The sequence below is a fragment of the Pongo pygmaeus genome, chromosome 15 (genome assembly GCF_028885625.2).
Source record: "Pongo pygmaeus isolate AG05252 chromosome 15, NHGRI_mPonPyg2-v2.0_pri, whole genome shotgun sequence".
Lineage (NCBI taxonomy): Eukaryota > Metazoa > Chordata > Mammalia > Primates > Hominidae > Pongo > Pongo pygmaeus.
Genome location: NC_072388.2, coordinates 68762596 through 68774681, shown reverse-complemented (window position 1 = coordinate 68774681; position 12086 = coordinate 68762596).

Below are 12086 nucleotides of genomic sequence, written 5' to 3'. Positions count from 1 at the left end.
CTCCATTCAAAGTTTCAGGCAGCTTCCTCCAACCCAGGCTCCTTCTATTATTTCTCTGTCATAATAAGCAGCTCTACCTGGTGGTACAAGATGATTGCTTAAGCCCCAGCCATCATATCTATTTTCCAGCCAACAGGAAGGAAAAAGAGGAAAGAAGAGCATGCTCCTCTTTTTAAGGACACCTCCCAGAGGTCACGTTTCATTTTGTCTCATTGGCTAGAACTTGATCGTATGACCACATTCACCAAAAAGGGCTTTAAAAAATGTAATCCTAATTGGAGGTGACCACATGTGTACAGCTAAAAGTCAAAGTTTATGTTACTAAGAAAGGATACAATTCTGGGACACAATTAGAAGTAGGGGCCATCCTCATGAGTCGTCCTTGAGTTGCCAAACAAAAGGAGGCCACAGCATTCAAGCTGTGGTTTACCTCTAGTTCTGCAGACCCTCCTTGGTACTCAAAAATATTAATGGCTCTTATGGACTAAATATATCTCCCTGAAATTCATATGTTGAAAGTCTACCAGCTCCATGTGATGGCCTTAGGAGGTGAGTCCTTTGGGAGATAATTATGATTAGATGATGATGGTATACAGTAAAAAAAAAAAAAAAAAAAAAGGATTAGGTGAGGTCATGAGGGTGAAACCCTCATGAATGAGATTAGTGCCCTTATAAGAGTCACAAGAGAGTTTGCTTTCCCTCTCTGCTCTCTGCCATGCGTAGATACAAAGAGAAGTTGGCCATCTGGCCTCACCAGAACGCAACCATGCCAGCACCCTGATCTTGGACTTCCAGCCTCCAGAACTGTGATAAATACATTTCTATTGTTTGTAAGCCACCCAGTCTATGTTAAGGCAGCCTGAGCTGACTAAGACATTGGCCTTACTGCCAGACACCCAGACTCTTCGTGGCCACAAAAATTTCCTTCTGGTATTTCCCTTAGGCACATTCAAGTGGGAGGAACTGAGAACATACTGGAATGAAGCTCAAGCCATGTGGTGCCAGGCTGGCAAGAAATAAGCCCCTAAAGAGACCAGTGGTCAGTTATGGTCACTGGGAATAATGCACATCTTGTGAAAATATTTTTGGCAATTGTCTATATTCTTCTGTTTCCATTTATTTCCCCTCCCTCTTCCACCTATAAAGGGATCTTTCTCCTCACAGGGTTGTTTTTCTGTAACCTAGTTTCAAAATTAATAATAATAGTGGTAGTAACTATGAGGGCTTAGCAAATGCCAAAAATGAAGACCTTAGTATACACTCTTGCATTTACTCTACGAGGTAGGAAGCATTATTTTCTCCATTTCACTAATGAAGACACCGAGACTATGGGAGGTTAAATAACTCACATAGCCAGAAACAAAGAGCAGAATAAGAATCAAACCCCAATCCACCTTGTTATGAGGGTGGAGGGTACTAAGAGCTAACCTTTTGCTAAGCACTTTCTCTACTTTATCTCATATCCTCAGACCCAACTTATGAGGTCGTTATTATTGGTCCCGTTGGATAGATGAGGAACTGAGGCTTAACCACAAAGGTCAAATTTACCAAGGGCAGTTCTTAAATTTTGCATTCACATCCAAAAATTTGGCATCCTCTTAACCCACTTATGCCTAGTGTTCCATTATTGGAATGCTGAGCATGTCAGGGTTATTTATATCCTGCTTCTCAAGGTCATCGCCAAGGTCCGATTTTGCAGTTCAAAAAATTGCAATCTCCAGCATAAATGGGTTAAATCTCTCACCCCTAAGAGTCAGAAGCACATACTGTTTTTGTGCATGCTATTTTGTTCTTTGCTGAAGGCTAACTTCAGTATCCATGGGTATGAATTTTCCCCATTCACCTGCTTTAATAGTCTGTGTTGTTTATACAAGAGTCCAGTTGGAAAGGGGCATTTCCCTTGTATTCAGGACCAGAACAACCATGTATAGATGCTCCAGAGAAAGCATTACCGCAACGACTTCATTCAGCCTGTGGTTTAATACTCCATCATAAATCATCATCACATGGTCCTAATCCATTGTCACAGAGGCAAACCAGTCAATCAAATAAATTGTACTGCATTCCTACTGAGTGCCAAGCACTGCACCAGGATCTAGGTATGCAGTGTGAACAAAGACAAAAGGCAAATGATATCAAGGAACTTATAGTCTAGTGGGAAGACAGATATTAAGCAACTAATTATCAACAATTAATTCACTAATTACAAGTATCCACAGCACTGCAAGTAGGCACAGGTGTTTGGGGACTTTATTTTAAAAGGTATATAACCCAGTCTGGAGAGTCAGTAATAATTTTCCTCAGGAAGTGATGTTTTGGGGGGCGTTTTTTGAAATAGGGATCTCACTCTGTTGCCCAGGCTGGACTGCAGTGGCGCAATCACGGCTCACTGAAGCCTCAACTTCCTGGGTTCAAGCAATCTTCCCACCTCAGCCCACCAAGTAGTTGGGACCACAGGTGTACGCCACCATACTTGCCTAACTTTTTATTTTGTAGAGACAGGATCTCCCTATGTTGCCCAGGCTTTTCTCGAACTCCTGGGCTCAAGCAATCCTCCCCGCTTGGCCTCCCAAAGTGCTGGGATTACAGGCATGAGCACTGTGCCCTGCCAAAGTGATGCTTAAGTCAAGACCTGAAGGCTGTCCGATTTAAGCTGGACAAAGAGTGAGGGGAAGAGTATACTAGGCATAGCAAACAGCATATGCAAAGGCATTGAGGTAGGAGAGAATATGAAACTACATTTGTGACTAACTAAATCACTATTATCCCTTTAACCCTTAGTAGCTTAGGAAAAATAGTTATAACCATTTACCATCTGAGTATTTTTTTAAATTTCGATTACATAATTGTTCTGAAATAATTATCTTTGACTATAAAAATCAGTAACAAAGATAACACCAGTTCAAGGTTAAACAGTTACTGGACAGATGTCCTCACAAAAATATGGCCTTTATACAAGGTCATGCTTTTTATGGTCTTTTATTATAGCTTTTATGATCAGACATACAAATATAAAAACCCACTCCTCATGGCCTTCCTTGGCTTTATTTGTCAGGGTTTTCTTAACATTAGCGATTCCATTTTGATTCTGACAACTTTCACAAAACAAAGAGAGGGTGCTTTGAGGTTTCATAGTCTCTTTCTCTTCAAAACGACTTTCTTTATATAGCTGTTCTCTTCATTTTCATGGTTGCTCATAGGAAACTATATATAAAGAGAAGAATTAGGGTCTTTTAAAAGATTAGGAGGTAAATTGAATTCACCACTTTGAAAGGAGGTTCTGTCTATAGTCACAATATCCAAGAACAAGCTGAAAATCCATTTATTAAATAGGACACAGGAGAAAATGGGAAGTAAAATTCCATCTTTCTTGGCATTTTTTTTTCTTTTAGATAAATCACATATGCCCCTGGTGATCTGTGTGAGTAGAAAGTTTCTTACTGAGAACAGTTTTAAAATTCATCTCACCATATGGGTATTTTAAAATCCTTCTACAAATAATTTAGAGAAGTAGCAATAAAGGGATAGTATATTAGTTACCTATTACTACATAACAAATTACTCCCAAAACTTAGCAGCTTAAAACAGCAAACATTTCTCATCTCATGGTTTCTGTGGCAGGAATCTTGGAGTGGCTTAGTTTGGTGGTTCTGGCTTGGGGTCTCTCATGAGATTGCAGTCAGGGCCAGCTTCATGGGCAGGCAAACGGTACAATCACAAAAGGCCCCATACTTGGCTTAATACTCTGCTGTTGCTGTCTTGATTTTTTTAGCAATTTTTGAAAAAGGAGCTCCCATTTTCATTTTGCACTGGATCACAGTCTAAAATTATGTAGCCAGTCCCGGTTGCACTCAAGCTGTCAGCCAGGATTACAGTCATCTAGGGCTGGAGGATCCTCTTCCAAGCTCACTCACATGGTCATCAGCAGGCCTTGGTTCCTCACCAGCTGTTGGATGGCTACCTCCATTCCTCTCCACATGAGTCTCACAACAAGATAGCTCACTTCCTGCCCAGAGGGAGTGGTGAAAGAGAAAGCCCACCTGTCTTTTATAACCTAATCTCAAGAGTGATGTACCATCACGTCTTAGCCCGTTCTTGCTGCTGTGACAGAATACCTGAGATTGGGTCATGTATAATGAGCAGAAATTTATTGGCTTACAGCTCTAGAGGCTGTGAAGTCCAAGATCAATGGGCCAGCAACTAGTGGGAGCTTTCTGGATATGTCATCCCGTAGTGGAAGTAGGACAGGCAAGGTTAGAGGGAGACAAACTCACTCTTTCATAACTACACCAATCCCACCCATGAAGGGGGAATTCTAATGGCCTAATCACTTCTTAAAGGTCCCAACTCTTCCTACTGTTTCCATGGTGGTTAAATTTTAACGTGACTTTTGAAGGAGGAAAACATTCCGACCATGGCACATTACTTCTACCATATTCTGTTGGTCACACTGACCAACCCTGGTACGATGTAGAAGGAGACTGCACAAGGTGTGAATAGCAGGAGGCTAGGATCATTTAGGGCCATCTTGGAGGCTGACTACCACAGATAATGAAAGCCAGCTTTGTTAGAAATGTTAATAAGAATTTAAATATAATAAACCCAAATTTTATTCATTTTCCTACTTTTGAAGATAGTATACCTGAGGCTGGGCATGGTGGCAGCTCACACCTGTAATCCCAGCACTTTGGGAGGCTGAAGCAGGAAGATCACTTGAGGCCAGGAGTTCAAAACTAGCCTGGGCAACATAGTGAGACCCCCATCTCTACAAAAAATAAAATAAAATAATAATAATAAAGAATATAGCATACCTGAAATAGAAAGCAAACTTTGACTAAAATCATTCATTCATCCAATGTCATAAACCTGAAACATATTCATCTTATAAATACTGATTCCAGATTTCAAACGTATCTCTAACTGGTTCTAACTTATTCCTTACAGTTCTTCTGTTTGTAATTGAATCATCAAAACACAATACTTTTGAAGGCTTTGGTGGCTCATAACTTTGTTGAAGAGAGAATGCTCATCTTCTTTCCCTAATGATTGCAAAACATTTTCATTTTCATTTTGTTCTTTCTCAGGTCTACAAACACAATTTTAAATCTTCAATTCAATTAATAATTTCCTTTCTATACTATTTCCTCCTTATGTACACACCTGCCTACAGCATTTGTCCATTTCAAGTAAATTTTCCACAAAAACCTAAAAAATTAGAGTATTACCATATATCTTTTTAGCAAAATTGGAAGACCCAGGATTTTTCCTAAAATATTGTGTAATTAAGTTCATCATGTTGAGTGACAAACTGGATGAAAATACCATATTTCCGTCTTTAAAAATATGTTCCTCGGCTTTTATTAAAAAGTCAAAAAATAACAGATATTAGCAGGGCTACGGAGAAAAGGGAATGCTTATACACTGTTGATGAGGATGTAAATTCATTCAGCCACTGTGGAAGGCAGTTTAGAGATTTCTCAAAGAACTACAAAATAGAACTACCCTTCAACCTGGCAATCCCACTACAGGGTATATACTCAAAGGAAAATAAATCCTTCTACCAAAAAGACACATGTACCCATATGTTCATCGCAGCACTATTCACAAACATAGAATCAACTCAGGTGCCCATCAGTGGTGGACTGGCTAAAGAAAATATGGCACATATACACCATGGAATACTATTCCGACATAAAACTGAATGAAATCATGTCCTTTGCAGCAACATAGATGCAGCTAGAGGCCATTATCCTAAGCAAACTAACGCAGAAACAGAAAAGCAAATACCGCGTGTTCTCACTTATTTATAAGTGGGAGCTAAACCTCAGGTACACACGGACATAAAGACGGGAACAATAGACACTGGGAAATAAAAAAGTGAGGAGGTTGGGAGGGAGCCAAGGGTTGAAAAACAACCAACTGGGAATTATGCTCACTACCTGGTGACGGGTTCAATTGTACTCCAAACCTCAGCATCACGCAATACACCTTTGTAACAAACATGCACATGTACCCTCTGAAACTTTTGAAAGAAGTATACATTTTTTAAATTCATTAACTCTCAAGTTTGAGAAAAATCTTCTAGGCTTTTGTCATCTGAAGACTCATAGGCTAGGTTATGTCTCACATAATCAATTTTGCCAGCATTTGTCTGGACTCTACTGTCTCTTTGAATTCATCTTCTGTTTATCTAATAATTATGTAACCTATTTCCCTACCACCTTTCCTCTCTGTCATAATAGGCAGAAAGTGAAAAATCTGTATTTCTGAACTTCTTAATAAAAACTAAAAGCAGACAACAAAGACAGTAACCCCAGTCTTACATGTTTTTAAAGATAACGTAACATTTTAAGCAATGAAGCAAGAAAACTGAAGGATGATGAAATTCTGATGATTTATTACACTGCATTGCATCATCCTTCTAGATGATGCTATCATTCTTCAGTGTTCTTATTTTGGTCTTTTTTCAGCATTTTGGGATCAATTGATAAGTAATGATGAAATGATTCCTAAGATGACAAACTAACTACATAATCACCCATGGGTTCTTCCTGCCCACTCCACAAACAAAACCAGTTCACTGAGACCATGGTATTGTAGTAAAGAAACAGTGTAATTGACATGAGGCCAGCCACACAGGAGATAGAGTTATTACCCAAATCAGTCTCCCCAAAGACTTGGAGGCTAGGATTTTCAAGGATAGTTTGGCGGGCAGGGGACCAGGAAATGGGTGCTGCTGATTGGTTGGGGATGCCATCATAGGGGTGTGGAAAATGGTCCTTATTTGCTGAGTCTGCCTCTTGATGGGAGTCCACAGGACCAGCTGAGTCATTGGTCATGAGTCCCAGTGGGGTCCATCAGTTGCCAGAATGCAAAAGCCTGCAAAAACATCAAAAGGCTGATCTTAGGTTCTACAATAGTCATGTTATCTACAGGAGCAACTGGAGAAGTTACAAATCTTCTGACCTCCAGCACAATGGCTGGTTATCATTTAACTATGCTTACATTTTAGCAGAATTCAGGAGCCTCTCATAATCCTAACCTTGTGGCCTTTCATTAGTTTTCCAAAGGTGGTTTAGTTTTGGGAAGGGCCATCACCATCCTTGCTTTAATTTTAAACTATAAACTAAATTCCTCCCAAAGTTAGCTTGGCCTATGCCCAGAGATGACCAAGGACAGCTTTGATGTCAGAAGCAAGATGGAGTCAACCATGTCAGATTTCTCTTACTGTCATAATTTTTCAAAGGTGGTTTCAATTACATGTTTCAAGATACAGGAAAGAATAAGATCACTAAAAATCTCATAATGTATCTTACATTTATGAAAGGGTCCAATATCACAATTACAAGTTAGAATGAGTTTTATCCTGTCTTTTAAAAAATGAGTAAATTTTACAGTCATACTTTTTGAAAGATATCTAAGAAAGAAAAAAGTCAAAAAATATTGTGAGAAATGCTTTTAAAAATTAACTAAAATTGGGTCCAAGGGATCGTAATGGTATTAACACAATTAGTCTAAGGATTTCGGAGAAATGATAGCACTGGCATGACCAGAAGGAGACTCAGATCCCTCAGACCAAGAGTTCTCTAGTGGCTTCTAACCTCACATACCTCCCTCCTTCTGCCTGACAGCTTCATCTGGCCACTGGCACAGGCTGACCATATGCATGGGCAGGCCAGAAGTGCCTCAAAGGTGATAACCTCAGAAACAACCTCAATCACTGGAGAACCAGAACTCACAGATAAATTCCCCAGCTTCCTCACTCCTCTGCAAGGCACTTCTGAGGTGTGTCTCACACAGTCTGTCAGTGGGTTCCCATCAGGATTGAGTCCCAGTCACCAACAGAGGTAGCCCTCTCATTAATGAACCACTCATTGGCTTTTCTCCCTTCCCTATTATACTTCCCCACTCCCTTACTCTACTTCCTTGGGTCACCTTCAAATAAACTACCTGCACTAAAATTGCTTGTCTCAGAATTTGCTATTGGAAGAACCTAAACCAAGACACACAGTGAAAGCCCACATCATGATAAAGCAGCCACAGCTTCCAACATCATTGGTAGGGCTATCCTTGTTTATCGGGAGACCTCACCATAGACACCATCAACTCAGAGCAGAGCAAAGTAGGCAGATGCAAGCAAGCCAAACAGCAAGTAGGGTAGATGGCAATTTAGAAGAAAGGATGTTTTCATGCTTTTAGAGGTCATTGGAATGAGGAGCTGTCAAAAACCATCAGAAATCCTTTACCTATTTGAAAACAAAAGTTGGAATGGACTTGGTGATGGGGAGATGGACAGTTTGATCTTATTTAAGAAACAGCCCAAGGCACTGAAATAACCCTGGGCTTGCAGATGGAAGACTTGAATTCCAATCCAGGCCACTGACGTCAATTGCCACTTCTACCAAAGGGAGATAATAAAGACTTCCCAAAGTTGCAGAGTACTAAATGAAATCAATCACGGGTTACAGTAGAAAGCCCTATCAGAGTTTAAACTTGTGTTTTTAATCTTCAGCAAGATAATTTTCCAGCTACCTTAGGGTATAGACAGAAGAAAAAAAAACCCTCAAAGCAGGTCTTCTTTGTTTTGGAAAAATCCATCAGTTTGTAAGTGAAGGGTCAGTAAGCAGGCCTTCGTGTCCTGGGAGAAGGGTATAACAACTTTTTTGTATAGTAAGCAGCTTTTTAAAACTGTCTGCCTCCTTTAGAAGAATTTGATCCCTGGAGAGGAAGAAGGACCCTGGTTCTGGGCCTGCGCAGTGGCCGAGCTGGGGACATTCTGACTTGCAGTCCTCCTGGAGCTGCTTGCACCCTGGGATTGGCTACGTGATGGAACCAGAGCTTGGAGAGCTGGAATACCGGAACTCAGTTCTAAGGGTCAGCCCCACCACATTGTGCGTGGCTGGGGAAGTAGGCGCCCTCCATGGAGGTGTTTCCATACACACAGCAGCAGCAAGATCAGACTCACCAGCACCCAGGCCCTGCCTTCCACCTTAGAGGACTCCTTCACCAGCTCAGCTGGTATGTCCCTTCCCTCTGGCTGCCACAGAGAGGAAGCCGCTGCCTTGTCCACCAGCTGCCTACTTCACCCACAAACAGCACTCTGATGCCTTGCCATCCATGGCCAACAGCACCTGACCTTCCTGCTCCCAGGGCAGCATTCTGGGGACTTGACCCATGAGAGCACTAGGGTTACCCTCTTACCAGCATTGGTCCTGGCCACCCTGGCCGGTTGATCACTGTCAGCCATGGAGAAGCATAAGAGGCAAATATGACTCCTCTCCATGTGAAGGTCACAAGCACCAAGGGATCCCTGGGTGCACAGTGAGAAAGAAGAGGGAGGCCTGATCTGGAGTCTTACATCTATGTCCAGCAGGCGAGGGCTTGTGCATCACAGCCTCAAGCGTGGAAGAGTTAATTTTATGTGTCAACTGGATTAAGCCATGGCATGCCCCAATATTTGGTCAAAGGTTGTTCTGAGTGTTTCTATGAAGGTGTTTTTGGATGCAATTAACATTTAAATTGGTAGACCGAGTAAAGCGGCTTGCCCTCCCTGATGTGAGTGGGCTTCATCCAATCTGTTGAAAACCTGAATAGAACATAAAGGCTGAACCTCCCCAGAATAAAGAGACTCCTTTCTGCCTCAGGGCATTAGAATGGGGACCTCAGCTTTTGGATTTGAAATGAAACATTGGCTTTGCCTGGGTCTCAAACCTGCTGGCCTGAAGATGACTGAAACTACACCAGTGGCTCTCCTGGGTCTCTAGCTCTGGAGAACTCTGACTGATACAGTCTCTATAATCCAAACTGTACTAACACATCTCAGTAACCCGGTGAATCCCCCACACTGTGCCTGGTCAGGTCACTGTGCCTGGTCAGTTCCATCCATGTGTTAGTTTCCTATTGCTGCTATAACAAATTACCCCAAACCTAATGGCTTAAAACAACACACATTTATTATATGAGAGTTATGGAAGTCAGAAGTTCTAAATCTGTCTGAGTGGGCTAAAATCAAGCTATTGGCAGGGCTGCATTACTTCCATAGGCTCTAGGAAAGAGTCTATTTTCTTGCCTTTTCTCTGGAGACCTCCTGCATTCCTTGGCTTGCAGCCTCATCCTCCATCTTCAAAGCCAGCAACATAGCATCATCCAATCTCTCTGTGACTCTGATGCTCTTGCCTCTCTCTTATAAGGCCCCTTATGATTACATTGGCACACCAGATAACCCAGGATAATCTCCCATTACAAGATTATTAATCTAATCACACACAAAAAGTCCCTTTTGCCATATAAGGTAGCATATTCGCAGATTTCAGAGATTAAGTTATGGACATCTTTAGTGGGGGTATTATTAAGCCTGCTGCCTTCCTTCATACTTCATTCCTTTCTGACTCCCTCCTGCTCTTCCTCTTTTCACTGGAATGTCACCAGCTCCTGGCCTTGCCCATCTCCACCAACATGCAATCCCTTTACCTGGAGGCTCTATTACTGTCACAGCCTCAGTGACTTCTTGTGCTTTGGTGATGCTCAAACTAATGCCTGAAGCCCATGCACCTCCTCCACTCTTCAATTCTATTCTTTTTATGGCCCTCTTTGGTTTCAGCTTGCATATGCAGAGAGTGCAGGATCTCCTCACCCCCTCGGAGTCTCACCTCACCCCCATGCCTGGACCACCACCCACAGTGCCTCCAGACACTTGCTCTTCCAGGCTCAGAAGCGCTCCCACCCCACCTCTTCCAAATCCTACCACTTTTCCTCAGATTTGCAGTTACCATGTTTGTGGTCCCCACTCTGCCACACGGTTTTCCCAAGGTTCAACGGTTGCCTGGGGGGAAAAAAATCATCAAACATTCTCTCCATTGTATCATTTTCCTATTCAAAGATCTCTAATTATCCATAATTTTTATTTTTTCTAAATGTCCATACATTATATTTGTGATAAGGTGAGAAGCGTCATTTAAAATACAGGAAGGAATGATCAAATCCAGTCTCCTCTGCCTTCCCACTGCACACTGAGCCTTTCAATTCCAAACCCCTCATTCTCATGGCTCCCCATCAGGAACCCCCCATTCCAACTGACATATTGATTCATCCAACAATATGAGTGAGCACCTGCTCTAAGCAAGGCACACACCTTGCAGAATTCAGCATCCATCCTTCCTAGGTCATCTTCTCTCCTGCTCAACAAGGAAACTGACCTCCTTCCTCAGAGGTTAAGCATGATAATACAGCCAAATTGACAAATTGCTCCACAAAGAGGAGAAATAAATACAAATCTAGTAGGTTTTCCTAAGAGTTTTTTTAAGCTACTACTAAAGAGAGAGAGTAGCTCTTTAGTAGTAGCTTGAAAAAAACTCATAGCAAAATGAGTTTTTAATAGCTACTACTTATTGAGCACTTACTACATGCTAAGCACTTTATAAATGTCTCCTTCCATCCTCATGACAACCATATTATCTCCTATATTATTGCCATCCTTCAAATGAGGAAACCGAAGCTCAGAGAGGCTAAGAAACTCCCATGGTCCCACAAGCCCCAGTGGCAGAGCTGTTTTCCAACCTGAACACATCTGACAGCAAGTCCACATTCTTTGCTGCCACCCTGTGTTAGAACAATTGGACAACCAGATTTTGGAGCTTATCCTAAGAATCAACGTAAAGGCTCAGCTGGCACCAGAGGCCAGAACCAGGCCATTTCCATGGGATCATAGTTCAAAGTCAACGGTTCAATCTGAGGGCTCTGGCCTTGGGCAAAGTGGCACTCAGAAAGGAGCTGGAGTCTAAGAGGTAGGGCAATACCAACCGCAGCCTCCTTCTCTAGGTTGCACTTCATGGAGTCATGCCAGGCCTTGCACCCAGCCAAAGAGGCAGCATTGCCCTCAGCCAGGAGAACGCTCCACTAGCCACAAATGCACTGCAATTGCTGCTCTCTGCCCCTTGGCCTCAGCCCCTCTGCTCCTCCTTCTAGCAACCCAGTGTTTCCTGCGGTCCATGCATCTGTGGCTGGATAACGCCTCTTAGATGGCCACATCTCTCTGGCCACTTAAACTTCAAACATGTTGAGATTAAAGTCCTTATCTTCTATCATCT